Source organism: Silurus aristotelis (genome assembly GCF_946808225.1).
Source record: "Silurus aristotelis genome assembly, chromosome: 23".
NCBI classification, from domain to species: Eukaryota; Metazoa; Chordata; class Actinopteri; order Siluriformes; family Siluridae; genus Silurus; species Silurus aristotelis.
This window is the reverse complement of record NC_139596.1, coordinates 9,629,254-9,647,341: the sequence shown is the minus strand read 5'-3', so window position 1 is coordinate 9,647,341 and position 18,088 is coordinate 9,629,254. Positions and strand designations below refer to the sequence as shown.

At 35.8% G+C, this 18,088-nt stretch overlaps 1 long non-coding RNA gene across 1 annotated transcript in view; it reads right to left on the bottom strand.

The window, feature by feature from the left end:
- Positions 1 to 5,293: 5,293 nt before the first annotated feature.
- LOC310718324 overlaps positions 5,294 to 18,088 on the bottom strand; it is a 37,616-nt gene continuing 24,821 nt past the window's right edge. The window contains exon 3 of the long non-coding RNA XR_014531101.1: positions 5,294 to 7,360. This is a non-coding gene — a long non-coding RNA (uncharacterized lncRNA). The remainder of the gene's footprint in view (positions 7,361 to 18,088) is intronic.

The window sequence follows — 18,088 nt, the reverse complement described above, 5'->3', positions numbered from 1 at the left end:
ATTTTGAAGGTTTTGTGGTTTAATTTGATCTCTCTCTCTCTCTCTCTCTCTCTCTCTCTCTCTCTCTCTCTCTCTCTCTCTCTCTCTCTCTCTCTCTCTCTCTCTTTTTTTTTTGGATGGAGCTCATCCACCTGCTGTCTCTATTTAATACTGTAAGTGTCTGCTTCAGTGTACAGCTTTACTATGGAATGTCTTTTAGGTGCTTCCAAATCTGTCTGCTCCAAAGCTCAGAGATGACTAGAGACCCCATGAGCAATGTGTTTCCAGTCCAATTATGTGTCTGTCTTTAATCTCGGATTAATTAGACTTTGTCATTTTGGGTGAGAGGCCAAATTAATTTAGCGATCTTTTTTTCAAGGTCTATCCAGGCTTGCTGCATTTTCTCAATTCTTGCTTGATCTAAGCCATACAGTTCTTGTGAATCTTTCATACTGAGCCATGTTAAGAATTAGAAGCATAGCAAGTACTGTTCTCTATAGGGGGATTTATCCTGCCCTAAGGTCTCAAAAATATTGCCCTCAATTGTTTTTCTCTCATGCTTTTATATAAACTCTTTTGTTTTCATCAACTGCTTATGACCCTGTGACCAAATGTTAAATTTAATGCCCAATTTAACACAGGCTTTTCGTGGGAGGCTCGCTTTTGTTTGCTTGGCCTCCTTAATCTGCCAGCGGGAGATTTGGGTGTTGTTGAGGGCCGTTGTGCATCAGGTGAAATCCTTTGTGTACTGGTGACAACGTGTTTCTCAGCCTGGCCCCTGAGCTGTCAGGTCTTACTGTCACACCTCTCAGCAGGCATGGCCATGGCCAGCCAGAAGAATGCCAAGAGTGCCAGTGTGAGAGCGCTACAGGTCCTTGGCTTAGGATGCCAGGCATGGTCAAGTAGCAACGGTGCTGTAGGGGGCCGTGCTTCACAATGAAGAGTACAGCCTTCAAGATGACACTTGCCCAGCAGGCAAAGAGTGAAAGAGAGAGGACACATGAAGTGGTGGGACATGAGATTTGTTTACAGCAAAAATATACACATTTAACCCTTTTGTTCTGGTCAGAACCTTTCACCAAAACTGAGGACATTCTTCAGCATGTGCTCAGCTCAGTTTCTCTAATGGGCATGACAGTTCTCTAACAGAGGCATGGACAACTATTTACAAAGCTGTGGTCAGGGCAGACTCAGTGATCTTATCAGGGAGGCAGTCACATATACTTACACACATCCATAAAACATGATAAAATGTGGTTAATTTTATTTGTGTATAATCAGAGTAGAATCCATAACATTAGTTATTTTGTCTATCAGGCTACAAAAAGTTGCATATACCATTAATACATTTAAATTTACTTTAGAGGCTTACTTGCATCTCAAGACAGTACATTCAGTATTACACCTGACCTCACTTCTTGTCTCACAAACGAACAACTCAACTTGTTTCCTGTTCCTTTCATCCCCCAATCTAATCCTTTGTTTGCGCAGCTCTCAGTCTTGTCAGCACAGTTTATTTAGGTCCCATGCCAGTCTTAATCGACCCTTCTCCCGGCATTTACTGCAGCAGCCCTGTGAAAGGAGACCGCTGAGAGATTTGCAGGAACCACAAGCTACAGTTCTTTTGCTTTCTTAAAATGATTAAGGTTAAGTTGGCTTTTTTGACTTGCACATGCTGGTATTAGGATGTGTACACTTACAAGTGTGCTTCCTTTTTAAAGGCTCATAATGAAAGTTTATAACAGACATGGATAAACACACTTATTGAAACTACTCTGTTTTTAAACAAGTCACAACATTTTCCATGTTTAGTGTGAACTTGTCAGCAACTATATTAATGACGATGTTGCAAGTAAAAATCGCTGATACAAAATAATTTTTTACCGAACACTTCCTAATTTGCAGCCACAAGTGGCAAAATCAGAATGATTAAAGCTACAAGCAGAATTTTCACATCCCACTGCTCGATTCAACACACACCTGAACACAGCAAAAGAGACTCACACCTAACCCACCAAGGCCTTTAAATATTTGGCATTTGGGAGTTCTGAAGATGCAAAGCATGCACTTTGTATTTACGCTCAACAAAAAGAATACAAAATGACAAAATTGTCTTTTGTTTCTGAAATCGTGGGGACAAGACTCAAAATGTTATCAACACACACTTCATACACACACACTAACCTATCCAAGTTTAACATATGTACAAAAAATTTGGAAACACACCAGTGTATATAAAATAAAATAAAATAAAAGTCTGAAAGCGATGCATTCAGACCCAATGAGCAGCAGATTTACAGAGAAACATTTGCCTAAGCAGTCACTTGTGCCACAATGTGTGTGTGTGTGTGTGTGTGTGTGTGTGTGTGTGTGTGTGTGTGTGTGTGTGGCAGCTTTGCTGTCATATTCTTTGGTCCACTGTGGTCAAGCCATTTGGAGTGTTGTCAAGAAAGTTTACTTCCATGATCAGATAGGGCAGAAAATAGCTGTGTGTGCCAGTACAATCTTATAAAAATATCAACAGAGGAGTTGTATTACAATATTTTACTTGCTCCTGTTAATGAACCTCTGGTGTAAACATCCTCTGTCTAGTTGTATGCTTAAATTGAACTGTAAATTCATGTGACCAATTAAACCACCCACAAAAGCTCTTTTACCCAGCCACAAACTGGGAACATTTAATGTTGCTGATTAGGTCATTTTGAACACAATAGGCCTGATGGTGTCATGCTTATTAACATGCTATGTTCTCAACCCTCATTTCAAGTTGTCAGGCTTTCTTAGTGACCAAAGTTTCTTAATTTTTGGTGGTGGATATATTGAACTTCCAACTGAAAGCAAACTGCAGCACAAGCAAGGTATGTAAAATAAATGTATTCAAGTGTCCATGCTTCCAGTCAGAGCAAAACCACTTTTCAAGAAAAGCACACTGGACACTAATAGCTCGATGGTTGCATGAACTGAAGTGTATTTCTACATCACAAGTGTGCAATGACGTGATGACAAACTTTGCTCAGAATTGATGACTTCATCCACTTTCCATTAGCCAGAAGTGAGGCGAGGAACATTTTTTTTTCTCCCCAGCTGCAAGCGCAATGACTCACACTGGAGCTTGTCACTGACAGTTGAGTTTTGACAGTCTGATATTTACGCTGTCAATTACGAAGACTAACCCTGTGCAATTACAGCAGTGAGTTTGGACAGATGTGCACACGAAAGAGAAAGGGTGCTATTGTGTTTTTGTCGGGTGGAACTCTGGTGCTTGCTCCAAAAACACCTCACCTCAAGTTTTCCTGCTCATAGCTGGCCAACATTTTCCTACATCACTGTTTATGTTTCAAGGCCCATACTAAAATATATTTGTATTAGTAACATAAAAAAGTTGTTTCTTCCAGAGCCAATTATCTCTTTGTTGGAAAAATAAATAAATATATGATGTTAAAAGATGTGTTGTCCTGACTTTTTTAGTGATTAATACATTTTGGGTGTGCTCATATTTTTGTTGAATGACATTGAAATGTTTCATTTATGATTCTATGGAAAAAAATCCTTTTGGACATGCCTAAGCCAAGCACTATTTTTTTTTGCACAAAAATTCTCATCCTGCATGTCATTTGTCCTGCAAACTTGTTAGGAAGAGAATTAAATTAGTTTTGACCCCAAAGAAATGTGGGTTTAAATTACAAGCGACATAGAATTGATGACAAAACAGATGTCTGCCAGGGACGAAAGCCAATTACATTTGTCAGTATACTTTATGTAGTGGTGCATTTATTCACTCAGAACAGAGTACTTAGTCTTTTCAGGGCCTTTTTTGGATCACGACATCCTAATTAGCATCCAATTAACCACACACTAATGGTGTTTAATTGTATGTTCTTCTCTTGTACAGTGTATGCACCAGCCAAGAGATTGCCTGAGGCATAGACATGCACCGGTGGAGGATTGCATCAGCCCTGTTTTGAACAGAGCCACCAGTGTCTTGGCATCTACTTTAACGACATGATTACATGCACAGAAAAATTAAATATTTTGGTGTCAAGGAGGTGAGGTTTCCAAGGACCAAGACAGAGGCGTTCCTCTTCCAACCTGAAGCCCCAAAATGCTGGAGGTGTGACCGGATAATTACAGGGAGACGATGGTTCTGCCAGAACAGTGTTGGCAAAAAAAGCAGCCCTTCCACCTGAGCTGTGTCATTTCAACTCTGATTTATTCACCAGTGAAAGGATTTCTTGTAAGCCCTAAATAAATTTTAATTGCGTTAAGCTGGTTAACACAGCAGCTTTCTCTTTCTGTCCCACCCCTTTCTCTTGCTCTGTAATTCTTTTTTTTTTTGTCTTCTTTTTTTGCCGGCATTGGACTTTGAGGGGATTAGGAATTGGACATTGAGGAGGAGGGAGGTGCAGGGGTTGTTGGGAAATGTTTGGAACATGGCCTTGGCTCTGACAACTTTGGCCAAAAACTCTGAGTCCATTGTTCCTGTTGAGTGGCTTTTTAGGCGCAGCTGTCCCGAACCTGGCCATTAACGTGAGTTTCCTGTGAGAGCAAGCACAGGGGTCTGTGGTATATGTGTTTATAGTTTAAGTTATTAGTAGAGCTCAGACAAAATTGTTCACAGAGTCAGATTTAAAAAATAAAAAAAAAATACATGCAAGATGATGTAGCACTGGCTTTATTTTTTTATTTCTAAAAAATAAAAAATAACCTGGAACAAAGATGATGGTATAAAGTATAAACGTACATACAGTAATAAAGTTAAGCAAAATGGCAAACTGAACAAATCACCAATAATAATATTTAGCAGGATAAACACCATATTTTCTTAGTTTTGCCCTTTAGCAAAAATACATTCTTTGGGTTCTTGTCAAATCATGTTGTGGCATTTATGTTTCTTCTTCCTTTGCGGTTTCAAGACATCAAAATTTTATGTTGTGGGATTTTGTGGTGTAATAGGGCTCATTGCAACCACAGGAAACCACTTTTGGAATAACCAATACTCTAATACAGTGACCTCGGTTGACTGATTTATTTGTTTAAATCAAGAGAGTATAATCGAAATGACATGACTTGGGGCAAAATGAACTTGTCTATATTTTTAGTATTCCTTATCTAACATTATCAGAATGGAAAACTAAATAAAAATGCTGCTTAAGTCCCTTAGGAAGAGGTTACAGATAGTTCAACAGACATTCTTATCATAACAATTAGCTACAGGATAGTTAAATTTTTTTATTTATTAGACCGATGGATTAGCAGGATTATTTTTTGGATGTCTCTATAGCTGAATTTTAAGAATATCTGGTTGAGAGAGAGAGAGAGAGAGAGAGAGAGAGAGAGAGAGAGAGAGAGAGAGAGAGAGAGAGAGAGAAAATGTGTTTGGCTGGCCTGAAGGGAGGATGCTTTTCAAGTCTAAACCTGCTGCAAGAGAGGAGAGATGGAGGAGGGGAGAAAAGACCCAATTACTGACCTCAGGAGGGAGTCTGCATTCTTTAGATTAGTGTCACTGGGAGTTTGCTTAACGAATGTACTTCACATAATTTAGTATTGTACCAAGGCACATAAATAAAGGTCCGCTGGTTCACCGACTGGTCTGGGCTTCGCTTATTGGAACGCTTATTGGAAACAGCAACATTCCGGGAGTGATGCATTAGCACATGGTAATATACAAGACTTTTGAGTTATAGCAGCTGGCATATGTTCCATGCTCCAACAGTTATGTTATGTTCTCCTGAAGCCTTTTTTTGATGCATTTAAAAGCTCATTACTTTAATACTGTGTTTTAGTTACATTGAATTATTTCCCTTAAAATGCACAAACAAGTTTATTAACATCTGCTTTCTGTTTAAATCAAAGCGCTTCAACTTGCATCCAAACTGTACAGAATGTTCTGCGTTCACGCCCTATAACTGGAACCTTTTAGAGCACTGCATAGTAAGCAAAAAAAACGGTGATGCTTGGCATGAACATGGAATGAACATAAAGGAAAAGCAATACAATTAAACCCACACTAATCAGTGTATGAGTGTACTCAAGTACTCATTACACATGGCATGTAGAAGTATGGGAACTAATATGATGATAAACACACTGAACCCACTCTATATTCAGCCCACAACCTTTTCATCATGTAAGACCACTGTAAACTTATACAAACACCATATGCAATAAATATGTGTAAGCGCCCCCATGATCAATTCATTCAGGATCACATCAGCAATGTGTACAATTCTTACCCTGTGCTAGACTTAACCGAAGGTTAATCTGGTACCCTTGTTGAATCATTGTTGAATCTCTTCTCGATCACTTCATATTTAGGTGGCAGTCTGGAAAAACCTTTTTTTGAGAGTGCTTTGTCCAAAGCAATAATCACAGACTCCATAACCTGCCAGATGAACCATAAAAGTTTTGTGTTTTTTTTCCTTGAAATGCAATGGAAATGTTTTTATTTAGTATTTTAAAGCATCTAGGATTTACTTGTATTTCGCCTCAGTGTTGTTGGCATTAAACATTAAGACATAATTAGTTTGTATAAAGCAGTGTTTACTTTACAGTTACACAATGCAATGAGAAATCCTAACTGAAACAATTAGATTAAACACATGTAATGACAACAGGATTAACAAAGCAGAACATGATGACAGAACTGTTTAAACAAGTGTCATGTTATGTTCGCTGGCTAGTTTATTAAATTGTCTGGTTACCAGAAAATGCAACCTGATTTTTCACAATGTTTGTTTGGGGTTATTACTCAGGCAAATGACTCTGATCTGTTTAAATATTTTTAGAAAATGCAAAAAAAAAAAAAAGTGATCACAGTTCTGGGGAAGCCTATTGCTTAGAACTTTTTCTGTTTTGGTATTTTATTTTTTCTTTAGTAATAGCTAGCAGGATATAATTTAGTATTCTTAAAATTCATATTTGAGAGATGCAATACAAAGCACTGAATTTGCAATTTGGTTTATGTCAATGTATAAGATCATGTAAAACGTTATTCTGTATCACTCAGTATGTAAAACTAGAACCTTTGGTCAGTAATTAACATGACAGCCTGTCTCTTCTTGGCATATGGCCCCACATTAACCTTTGCTCATGCGAAGGTAAAATTTGTCGGTGTCGCACAGGCTTGTACATGTGGCTTTCTGCCATTCAGCGATAAAGCCATCGATCCAGCCTCTTTTTTTCCCTCAAAGACCTCATTCTGAGCCAAGCCCTGAGGCAACAGCTTGCAACAGACAGACTATTCTTTGCATGCATTCCCAGGATGGTCATATAGTCATGAGATTGGTCGTGAAAGCTTTGAGGTGACTGGTTGTACCCTGTAATCACATCGCTTGTTGGCTTGCTTCTCCGATTTACCATGATGAAAGGGGCAACCCGAAAACTGGAGAAAACAATAGAGGAAGGTATTTAGCAATCAAACAATTGCCTGATAGCTATAAGGACATCTGCGTGATGAAAGGAAAACAGGTTTGAATATAAAGTGTTTCTATTCATCCAAAATTCCTATAAAAGGTTAATGAACATTTTCGAGAAGTTGCAATTATTGTTTAGTATGTGTGTGCTTGTGTGGTACAAAAATAGATTGGTAGCAGAAGATATAAAACTGCGACGTTCTTCAACACAGTGCGAGTTTGACTGAGGTAACTCTTATTAAAAGTCCAGAGAGGTTAAGGCCTGGGCAGAGTTTGTTTCTGGCCATGAACTGTTGCTTGCTTAAGGCCCCCAGACCACCAGGGGTCTCTATAATTTTTGAAATGCAGTTATAATAAAAAAAACCAAAAAAAAAACACACTATTATTTGGCAAAAAAAAGATTAACTCCTGCAGTGGTGTGAATATCAGTGAATTGTAATCACTAATGTGATGCTAAAACATTTATAACTATCCAAACACAAAAAGTAAAATTAAAAGCGGCATAAAAAACACTGTTAACGTAATTGAAAAATAGTTTGTACTAGTTATCTCATAACCTAACTACTTAGTTAATTATACAGATGTAATGCAACTAGTATGTATGTATTTATTATTATTATTATTATTATTATTATTATTATTATTATTATTATTATTAACATTTAAAATAATATTTTAAATCATTTATTAGCATGTAAAGCCTAAGCAAGTGTGATGTTTTAAGCTATATCACATTTTTATGATTAGTAATTTATAGACATTTTTACAAATGATTGATTTTGCTATTCTTGCTGCAAAATTCTCCTCATTTATGTGTTACTTTGTTGTTTATTGTTTTTTTTATTAATTTTTTTATTTATTTTGTAAGATAGTTTGCTAATTCAGTAATTATTTTGCAAGGTAAAAAAAGTGAATGTGTTTGATTATAGTTGTATTTACATAAAATCCAGCACAAAGACTCATTATTTCAGTTTTAAATTTATTTTCATCTGTACCACAAAACACTAAGATTCATTGTTTTATATTATTATACGTACTATGCTGAAAATAAGCCAGCGACTCCATGATAACAGTATTAGAGTGTAACATTAGGAGTTAGGAGTCTGATCTACAGTGAGCCAGCTGGCACAGGCTTGAGCACAATACCATGCTGATCTGTGGTGCGTAATTTTATATTCATCCTGCTGCTGGACGCTATTACTGACTCCATTCCTGCCAGATACACACCCGCTTCCCAGAACTGTAACCTCCTCCATTACAGTGCAGTATGGCAGACGCTCAGAACCAACATCCCAGCCCTTAAAATCCCTCAACCTCAACCCCCCCCACCTTCATATGACTCTTCCTCTTTCCTTTCCCAGTCACTGAGTGAACATTGTTTTACAAATCCTGTGGCAGCTTTTGCGTTTGTAGCCACGGTGACACATTAAGGTTGGGTTACTTTGTATGTAGGGTGAGAAGGTGATGAGGCTGTTTGAGAAGGGGAAACCACAGCACATACGATATTAGGCATCCTAACACGAGACGTGATCCCAGCAAACAATACAATGCTTTGACAGGAAAATCCTTTTGCTTGTAATAGATGCCTTCGCTCTTTTCTAAGGATTTTGTTTCTCAGCAGTGAGGTTAGAAAGCATGTTTTTGCAGGGAGTCTGTGTATCTTGTTTTACACCTTGACTAGAGAATTTGTGATTAAGATATTTTAAAAGCAGTTATTAAGGGTTACACATTTGTAATGAAAAAGTTTAGTTAAAAAAAAAGTGGGCCTATCTTTTAGACTCTAAAGTGTGAAAGCATTGGAAAATATGATCAATGTTTGTCAGCTATAAATCCAACGAATGCTGTTTTTTTGTTAACAATATGAACTGGGCTTAATGCTGTATTTATTTTTTTTTAATAAGAAAATCAGAGATTTCATAAATGTAATTGTTTGTTGATCGGTTTGCTTCTGCAAAAATTGTCAGGAATCAACTTACCAATACAATATTGATTATAGTTTACATTTGCAAATCATTTACCAGCATGACCATAAGCCTTAGATTTCAAGACCAATACACTCAGAGTAAGACTTACATAATGATTTTTTGGATTGAAAAAAACAATTATGTTCTTTAGAAAATAAATCGCTGGAAAGTATTTTACTCTACTTTCATTACTTTTAACTTTTTTTGTTTGAAATCATTTAATGATTTAATTAGCTTTTTTTGTTGTGAAAAATTATTGTGCACTTTGTGCAGGATTCCAGATGATTGTCTTTCTATCCCACATGTCATATATATACGATATTAGTGAAGTGGGAGCTCAGTGGTTAATATGTTGGACTTCTGATCAGCAGGTTGTGAGTTCAAATCCCAGCAGCAGGTGCTTGGTGGTAGGATTGTAAGCAAAGCGTATAACATTTAAGTGCTCAGCTGTATAAATGAAATACTTGTAAATTGCACTGGATTATGTTTTCTACCAAATGATAAAAAAACAAACAAACAAACAAACATTAATGCATTTGTTAAGCAATAATATTTATGTAGATATATCTAATACTCCAGCTTGGGCAAAACTGGAAGAACAAATATATTCATACCTCAAAGAGTTATGCTACTAATTACCAAAATATAGTTGCTTAATAATATTTGTAATAACCCAACTATAACCCTAAGCTTTTTTTAGACATTTGGTGTTAAATGTCACATTATCAGCATTTACAATCTGCATATGTTTCATTTCTCAGCAGTACATTGATTAAGTATACATCGATTCTGCCAGCATAGTACAGACTCTTTCCTAATGGATGTGAGTAACATGTTACATCTCCTCCCTTCCCTAAAGTAACCTTCTTCTCCTGACACACATATATACACACACAATGTAATGGAAACGCTGGCGTTTCTCAGACTCAGCATTGCATGACTACTGTCTTTCATTATCCAAAACAGCTGGGAGGCTATTAACCAAGCAGAGACACTACTTTATTACTTCAAGCTGTCACAGGGCCAGTTTAAGTGTAGATCTTAATCAGGAAGCCCTAGCTGAGGTGAGACGTAGGTCAAACATGGGCTCCGTGTTAAAATATCGTTTTTTCTATCTGTCTATTCGTGCATTATTCTTGTGGCTGTATAGTGCTCCTTGCAGCTAGATGAGTATCAAATGCGAGCTAAAAGATTTCTCTCTTTCACTCTTGGTCTCTCTCTTTTCCTCACTTTCTCCCTCAGTGAATTCGATTTTAATAGATTTATTTGCCTGAAAAATAATTAAAATAATTATGTAAAATATATTACGCTATGTAAAGATGTCTATTTATTTATTTATTTATTTATTTTTTTTTATTTGACACCATATGTTTTTGTTTGGAGTTCAGGATTGTGTCTTCACCTGCATCATGACGTGGCTTGATTACCCTAATGTGTTCGCCTTTTCCGTGTCTCGGCTCTATTACTTTGGTTACTTCTCCCATGTTGTTTCGGATCTCTTCCTTGTAAAGTACCTCTTGTCTAGTTAAATTCAAAATGTAGGTTCCAATGTCTTCAGTTCTTTTATTTCATGTTGCATTTCCAGATTTTTGACCTTCACATGTTTGATTATTATGATTTTGTGCTGATTTTGTTTTCTGACTTTGACTACTAAATTTTAAAACGATTTTTTGATTCACGCTGTTAAAGAACAGGCTATGTATATTCACTTGCCTTCTGTCAGCAAAATAACAACTTTAAAGAAGGAAACAGAAAAGCAATAACTGTGTTTTGTGTATTAATAATATGTCATCAAAAAGTGTTACTCTTATAGCCAAATCATGTGAAGATCATGTAAAAATCACATTTAAACTCATATCTAAATGTAGTTCTTTTCTGTATAAAAATATATGTAGGAAAGTAACTATAACTTAATAAAAACTAATTGCATTAATATAGTATATTGAATATTTGCATGTCTTTACCGCCTGATATACATGAAATTTGAGCTCTTTTGTTGCATCAGACCAATTATTACTTACTGGCAGGAAAGCCTTTGCTCTTTCCTTTATAGACACCTTTAAAAGACTCATGCTTCCACGATCCTATGTGTTTCTTACTGTTTTTCTTTCTAATCAGTTGGGATTTTGGCATAGGGACCTGAAAAAGATTACAAACATGATAGAAAAAGAAGCTGACACTCAGCTCACCAAAAAGGGAGACTGTCCTGCCATTTGTCAGAATAAATAACGACACACACGCACTAAATGTGAGCCATGTCAAGCTGAATAGATTAGTTTTAATGAATCAGGTCATAACTTTTACACATGACGTCTTAGCACTTTCGAAAGCCTGGCTGACTTCAAAGGCTGAATATGGAATTTATTGATGGGTCCATAACTCTGGATCTTTTAAAAATGCTCAGGTTTCATTTGACAACTCGAAGCAAAAATAGAAACCAGATGAAGGAAAGGCTGAGCAATGGACCTACTTTCATATTTAGTGGACAGAGACGGGTCTGAGCCAAGACCCAATATGACATTAAACAAAATGAGCTGAAGGTTTAGGTGTTTTCTCAGATTATGCAACTTTGAATATTTAGAAATTAAACTAAGAGTTTTTCTGTGTATATTCATATAGTGTATGTTGCAACATAGTGGGGGAATTGAAATTTTAAATTTTAGCTCCAGAAAACTGTTTTTTGTGCTTTTTTTTTTTAGAAAATAACTTGTAACATCTTTGTGTGGGAAGCTTATTAATTTTCTTTGTAATAGTTTACTTAATAAAACCTAATAAAAGAAGTAAATTTCCCAACAAAAAAATCATATACCAAAAAAAAAGGACTATGATTTAGTAGACACTTTCTAATTTCAAAAAGTTGTAAAAACAAATGCTTAAAGAATATTTAGAAAAAATAAGAAAATATATTTTTTACCCTCAAATAATAATAATGATAATAATAAATATAATAAACAGAAGAAGAAGAATGTATGTATATGTTTATTTTAATGATTTAATGATTACATTTTTTTATTTAAATATGAAAGGCTGTTGAATGAAAGGCAGTGGAATTGAGATAAAGTAAACAGATATTTAAGATAAAACTTTGTTAAAGAATGGCTAGATTGAAAAAAACATTTTGATTTATTTTGTAATTATTTTTATTTGTTGTCTTTGTATGCTTAATAAAATGCTACTTGTCTGAAACTCTAATAGCATCTCTGATTTAAAAGTTCTGCTGCTAACCTATGCATACACTTACACACACTTATACACTCTTACACACACACACACACACACACACACACACACACACACACACACACACACACACACACACACACACACACACACACAAACACACTGCTCACAGGCACGAGGCTGATGGCCTCTTTCTCGGTCTGCACACTCCAAGAGGATTTTCACTAAACAAACATCACTGGGAACTGTGGCTGCTGGCTCAGCACTTGTTATGCACACACACTTTCTGTGTACTTAGTTTACTGTATGTGTGTGTGCTAAGGAAGGCAGACATGCAATGCATCATTTACATTAGTATGCACAAATTTAAGTGGTGAATTAACACATACTGTGTTTATAGATGTCCGGATGGACTAAAAAGGACACTGTTCAAGTTAATTCAACACTGTTTATTGAACACAGGGGATTTCATTGCAAATGTTCTGTATGCATTTACTTTATATCTCCTGCATATGTTTCCTCTTTAACATTATACCTCGGTCAGATTTTCACATTCTGGCAGAAACCCCCAGAAATACCTCGGGGAAGATAATACGATATGCTCCTAATGGCAGCATTGACTTCTCATAGTTTTGACTCTTCTGAAGCAAGCAAAACATTTACACAGTGTTTACTATTCCCTTTTTAGCAAATAAAATGTGGTAATTTAATAGTTATCCACTTTGCCCAAAAATTCTAGGAATTTTAATGTAGAAGAGTGATTTTGTTGCTCCTTGCTTTTAATCACACATGATTTAATGGGTACCCTTCATATATGTCATATATGTAATGTACGGTAAAACCATTCCAAACACAAGATAAAAACACTCCTACGAAATATTTGGAATGTTCCATGGGTTGCATGTTTGACAAGACATTGCATGGTCTGAATTTCTGAAAGTAAAAAAATATATATAAAATTAAGAAAATTTGCTCACAAATTTCTTATAATTTTGTTCACATACGTTTGTCGATTTTCCTTTTTGATAAAAATTAAATAAATAATAAAATAAATAAATAAATAAATAAATAAATATAGTGATTCAAGGCTGTTGGTTTCTCATTCATTAACAAAAACATTCATTAATACAGGGCCATAACAGTAATATTATATCTTTACAATGTGAAGAGCTTAAAGTAAAAAACAAGGCAAGTATTACTATTGACATTTACCTCATTAACTTGATGACTGGAGATTTCCACTGGTCATAAAAAATCCAGGTTTCAGTGATATGTAAAAAAAATGCTCCCTTTAAGTAAAAAATTTAATCCCTTGAGATAAAGAAAAAGGGTGTTGATGAATTAATCATTAATATAATTTGAAACTGTATGTAACCAGGTGGTTGAGATGCCTGTTATTAATGTTGCTGCAAGTATATTTTATATGAATCTTCAAGAATACACATCTCAACCTCATTATTCTTTAAAAAAGTAAGCTGAAATAACACCATGTGTACCAAATGTGTATGATAAAAAGAAAATAAAAGTAAAGAAATGTATATATAACTCAGTAATGTAAAATGAAGGGAAAGAGATTAATGAGCTGTGCTTCAATCAATTAATTAACATCAATTATAATCACAATATCATATTTGCATTGGCGATTTATTTCAGGAATGGATAGATTGGACTGCTTGGAAAGTTTTGGAATCCAGCGAGTTTATGATTTTTAACTCACATCTGTTTTGCCAGATTTATTCTCTAAGTAAATGGAATTTCATAAATGGAAAATACCTGCAAGCAAAAACACCACTTGGGCTTTGTTCAGTCAAACGTCAGTTCTAACTTTCTAGTTAGATGCACATTGGGGCGCATTTCCCCCACCCCCCCTTTGGTTGCCGTGGGTGAGAAATTAAGGGCAGGTGGCATGTGCCAAAACCCTTCAGAAGTTCAGATTCCAGCCATACGGATACAGTTATGAAAACACTGCAGGGCAAAACATGACCGGTGGGTTACAGATGGCTAGACAGGACTGCTTCACAAGCGTAGCTTTAGGCTAAAATATCCACACAATGTGTTTCAAGCATCTATGTGGAATTTAAAATAAAACCCCTCCTGCAGCTTGGGGGCAAATAGTTTCTGGGAGTAGAATTGTAATAGACAACTGAAGCTCAAGTAATACGCTGTCTGATAAAGCATCAATAAAGCAATCTACATTACATTTTTTTTTTACTTATATATTACTGTGTATGTCATTATGACAAAACTGTTAACATAATGACATAATACTTTCCATAATCAGTAACCACTATGATTTATTCAGGACCTATGCTGAAATTAATAAGAAAGGAAAGGTGGCAGAACCATGAGTAAGATATGTGTAAGTCTAGATTTACTGAAGAAAAATTTAAGTTTTTTCTTTTTTTTTGGTACAATAAACATACTAGCAACAGAATTTGCAAGATGTGACTAAATCCATAGCTACCTTTTTTTCAGTATCACCCTCTTTACCCCCCTTTAGACAAATGAGGGCCTGTTAGGTTTTTTTTTTCCACTAATTATCCAATCATAGAATAACAGGAAGTCTAAATGTGCCTTTCCTCTTGCCACATGCCATGTGTGAACACTGACCTTTCACAAATAAGGGATCAATTATATACAACCTGCAAATGGGCCTCATTTGAAGATGCCAGGTTCAAAATTAGCTATTACCTTCCAGCCTTTATGTTTAACTTTTATAGTCGATAACGTGAAATAAATAAGTGGATTATTATAAGTAAATAAATATTAAATCTTTTTGAAGATTCAATAAAATATTGAGTATTGAATATTGAAAAAGATCAAGATGTATAAATGTGTATTTCTCTGTAATGATTTTTCTACAATGTTTTTCATTTCGCTGAAGAGTTGAGGGTTAAGGGCCAAATAGGGACATTGAGTTAAGGCTCTCAGTTGTATAAATGAACAGTTGTTCTAAATAAGGGGTTTGCAAGAGATGGAAAATAATTTACTTGTGTTGAATGAATTACATTTACTTGTGTTACTCATTCATTCATTTTCTCCCGCTTATCCGTAATTCGGGTCGCGGGGGCAGCAGTCTAAGCAGGCCCCCGCCTTCGACTGCTGCCCAATCCTCACAGCACCGTCCCTTACGGTCCCTCCTGCAGGTGGTGAGCCCACGGGAAGGTGGCCCCACATCACTCCAACGTCACGGACCTTGATATTTCCCTCATAAGGGACCCCCGGAGCATAGAGGGTTAAGGGCCTTGCTCAAGGGCCCAAGAGTGGCAGCTTGGCGATACCGGGGCTTGAACCCCAGACCTTCCGATCGGCAACCCAGCGCCTTAACCGCTGGAGCCACCACTCCCCTTGTGTTACTGTAATTGAGTATTTTTTTTTTCGTAATTCTACTTTTTAAAGTAGTTTTTAAAATCTGCAATTTTATTTTTTACAAAATTATGTCTGGTTTGAAGTATTGTACTTAACTACATTTTAAATCATATCTTTTACTGAGTAAAAAAAAATAAAAATAAAATAATGCAGGGAAACTACTGCACTGATTGGTTGACAAGTGAGAGAACAAACATGCTAAAACCACAAGAATGAAAGATGGAGATGGACAGATGTTGATGAAATTTGATGAAAGCTGATGAAAGTTGTTTAATGTGTGCACTGACTGTCTGAATTCTGAATCTGCATCATAAATGACATTATAAAAAGAGATTTTTTTTCCATTGCAAAAGTGCATAACTCACATTAGACTCATGGAATGTAGAGTTTTTTATTAGTATTAGTCATTATTAGTATTAGTGTTAGTAGTTAGTTAGTTTTTGTTACGCTTTAATTTTTAAAGATGATCCTTCAATTAAAAACTAGTTTAAGACTCATATTCCTTTGTCCTTTTTCAACGACACTAGAATCCACTATCCCACCCCATGGTTCAAAAAGTAACTTGGGAAATTTTTACTCTGAGTAAATTTTAAATGAGCTACTTTTTACTTTTACTTGAGTAGATTTTTAGACTGGTATCTTTACTTGTACTTAATGGAAATAACAGTACTTTTAATTGAGTTGAGTTGTTTACTTGAATAATTTATTACTCTTTCCACCTCTGCGGTAGGCCAAATGCTATAGATGTAAATGTAAAAATGTTTTGTGCTTTTACACATGTTCTTCTGACAACCATTATGTGGAGGCAAAAATGCACACAAAAGAACATAATGTAAGGGGAATCAACATGTGATGCAATGCAACCTTATGCAAAGCTGCGTTACTGCTCATTTGACTTCAAATGGTTTTCCACTAGTTATTTTTAAAGAATTGCTAGTGAAAATGGTTAGAAACTACTAAGAACAGTTAATGTAGCTCTGAGAGAGGAATTTGGGATCAGGTTTTTGTAATGCTTTATTCTGTGTGGCTTTAATTTCGTTTGACTAGAAGGCCAGAACTCAAAGTCCCAGCACGCCTAAATAACTGTTTCCTTTCATGTGAATTGCTATGCACTGCAGTTTTTAAAGCATGGCTGGTTTTGGCAACACTGCTGTGTTTGCTAGTGGAACATTTTATGTGCTTCTTTGTTTGTTTACTGTGGTTTTCTGGTCATAAAAGTAAGAGCAACTGAGAGGGCAGTCTCTCTCTCTCTCTCTCTCTCTCTCTCTCTCTCTCTCTCTCTCTCTCTCTCTCTCTCTCTCTCTCTCTCTCTCTCTCTCTCTCTCTCTCTCTCTCTCTCTCTCTTTCTCTCTTTTTCAATTTTAGAATTCTCTATCTTTTTAAGCCTTAATAAGTGCAAAGATTCCTCAACATCTTATCACATATAATACCATCATCTTAAACAGTTAAAATATATATATTGAAAAATAGATGTGGAAAAATATTGAACAAATTACCACAGGAATGTTTATGATGTTCTGTTTTATATTGGCTTGATGAAAACCAGCCATAGTGTGTTTTACTCTCACTTAATATAAAAACCGATAGAAAGCCAGATCAGAATGAAATAATTTAAACAGCCTGTTCAGATGAAACTGGTCCTATTGTACAGCTACAATCTATTTTACATTAAATTATTGATAAATCAAAAAAACAAGCTTTATTAAACACTGAAGCACATCGTTTCAGTTGTTGAAAATATCTCAATAAGCCTTGACTTTATCCTGTGAGCTGATGAATTCTGCATTCAGTCACAGGCTACTTGATCATTTCCAAGACAAATATTTCCACGTAAGCCTCTCCTCCTTTTTCTTCTCTCAGACATTAATAAAAAATCAGCATCTGCAGGAGCAACTGTTTCTGTCTGCTGTTGGTTCACACTGGCCCACAGCCAAGCCTGCATATGAGAAAACTTTAGTCCTTTGGTATGTCTACGGGAAATTGAAAATAGTTACCCATACAGGTAACACTGAGAAAACTGAAAGAATAAAATGTTGTCATATCTTATATACACTATATTGGGGAAAATATATATCTCTTTTCCAGACATATGCAGTTGTTTTCCCAAGGCACACAATACTATAGGATGTGTTTGTTTGCCGTATCATTAAATTTTCCTTTTTCCCTTCACACAAGCGACAGGGG